Below are 2,500 nucleotides of genomic sequence, written 5' to 3' on the forward strand. Positions count from 1 at the left end.
TCTCTCTCTCTCTCTCTCTCTCTCTCTCTCTCTCTCTCTCTCTCTCTCTCTCTCTCTCTCTCTCTCTCTCTCTCAGACATGAGAAAATTCATCTGAGATTTTTTTAGTTCGTAGGTATAATTATTTCCCCCCTGGTAGCTTCAAATTTCCCCCCAGTTTGGGAACCCCTGCTCTAGAACAAGATTGAGTAACGCGGTGTCTAGTATAGTGATGTAAAGACCGAGAAAAGTACCATCACAGATCTAGAATTCGTCAAAAGATAATAGAGAACGGGGGACCACGGTAAGAGGAAATTTCCTCTTTATGTAGTTCGTTGAGGGAAATAATGGCGAAATTGTCAGTTCTTCAACAAAGTTCCATTAACCTCCGGTTCGAGGCAAGGCTTCGGACATTGTTTGTGATTCATAATTTATTCGTATAGAGCTAATCTCTTCAGGGCCTTCCTCGAAACAGTCATGAGCTCATTAATCAACAAAGACACCTGAGCAAGCTTCACCTCTGACCTTAGCGTGGGTTTGGCCATAGCGTGGGTTTTACCGCGAATGAAAAGAAAAAAGAAAAAAAAAAAGAGAGAGAGAGAGAGAGAGAGAGAGAGAGAGAGGGAGGAAAAAAAAATCATAATAAACAAGCGTCCTACTGCTGTATCGCATACCTCGAGTCCTTTTATGGATGGAGAGGGGCGATTCACACATGGCCACCAGATGAATCCTCCACCTTCACCACCTCAGGACTCCACCTTACGAGTGTCTCCACCTCCGTCATCTTTAACTCTCATATCTTTCACCTAAAGAGTATATATATTGGTTTCTACACACACACACACACACACACACACACACACACACACACACACACACACACACACACACACACACACACACACACACACACACACACACACACACACACACACACACACACACACACACACACACACACACACACACAATTTGTTGAGCTGGTTGTTCCGCGCAATATTGGAAAATATAACATGTCCGCGAGATAGCCCAGTGGATATTGGCCTGAACTCATGAACTCATGAGCAGGTGGCCTTGAGTTCGAGTACCTGGACCCACTGAAGGGAATGTCGTGTTGGTTCCCGACAGACCTGGCCACGACTTAAAAAAAAAAAAAAAAAAAAAAAAAAAAAAAAATGGTTTGCAGTAGTTTTTAGTGCTTTCTCGGTGAGTGACAAATACTCGCCTGGACTAAATTTATATATATACATATATATATATATATATATATATGTATATATGTATATATATATGTATATATATATGTATATATGTATATATATAGTATATATATGTATATATATATATATATATATATATGTATATGTATGTAAATATATATATATGTATATGTATGTAAATATATATATATGTACATATATATATATATATATATATATATATATATATATATATTCACTTGTTTTGATTTTGTGATGAAATTCTCTGTTTTAAGTGGGAATCAGAAAAAGTACCAACAAACGGGGATAATAGATTTGCGAGCCATTTGGAAAGCTTGCTGGTATAAGATCCCCGGTTAGAAATGATAGGTCTGAGGGGGATATCAGCTTCATGTAATTTTGGTAGAGCGTAAAAAATAAGCCAACTTAGGATTAACCACGTTTCAAAACCTCCTCGTCTTGGTGATGTTACGAAGACATGTTTTCAAGAGGATTTTTACTGAGTTACTCATATGTGTTTTGTGAATATTTCTAGGGGTAAAATACTTAGTCTAGATGTGATTTCTCTTTTTACACATATTTGTGTTGATGACGTCCTATCTTTCCTAGGAACTAAGCTATAATCATTTCAGGACAAACTCCCACTCCCCGGTACAAAAATCATTGCTCTAATTCGCCTATGTGTTACCTCAAATATTTTCTCCTTTCAGAATTATTTTTTAGAAAAAAAAAAAAATTTGGTTGTAGCATGGGTTCAAATCTCTCTCCTGTACTGGACAATCTCTATATGGAATATTTTGAGTCTGTTCTCCTCCCAACCATTAAACCCACAGACATGGTCACGGTTAGATACGTGGATGACATTTTTACTCCTTGCGAAGAAAACTGGGGTTCGTTTAATAACCTTTTGGTTAATCTAAATTCTTTAGCCTCCAAAATTAATTTTAAAGTTGAATGGGAAGAAAAAGGTAAGTTACCCTTTTTAGATGTTTTTATTGTTCGTGACGGGGATAAGCTTGCATTTACCGTTTATAGAAAAGAGACCCATTCTGGTAGTTATCTCCATTTCTTCAGCAGTCACCCAGAGTAAAAAGTAGCGTCGCCTCAGGTTTATTTCTTCAAACTCAGCCCCCAGTTTCTTGATGGAGTATTAAATCTGATTAAATCTCAACTTAGCAAGTTAGCTTATCCGGACTGGTTCTTGGTCAAAGCCCTCAGCTGAGCGAGATCCAATTTTTTCAACACCATCCCCATTTGTTCCAGATTTTCATCAGATAAAAGCTCCTTAGTAGTTCCCTTTTT

The 2,500-nt window shown here is 37.6% G+C and overlaps 1 protein-coding gene across 1 annotated transcript in view; it reads left to right on the forward strand.

The window, feature by feature from the left end:
- The window catches only part of LOC143027958 (uncharacterized), a 26,541-nt gene that overhangs the window by 7,089 nt on the left and 16,952 nt on the right, over window positions 1-2,500 (forward strand). The gene's annotated exons all lie outside the window — the stretch shown is intronic.

This window comes from Oratosquilla oratoria, chromosome 1 (genome assembly GCF_046742065.1).
Source record: "Oratosquilla oratoria isolate Oo_2021 chromosome 1, ASM4674206v1, whole genome shotgun sequence".
NCBI lineage: Eukaryota > Metazoa > Arthropoda > Malacostraca > Stomatopoda > Squillidae > Oratosquilla > Oratosquilla oratoria.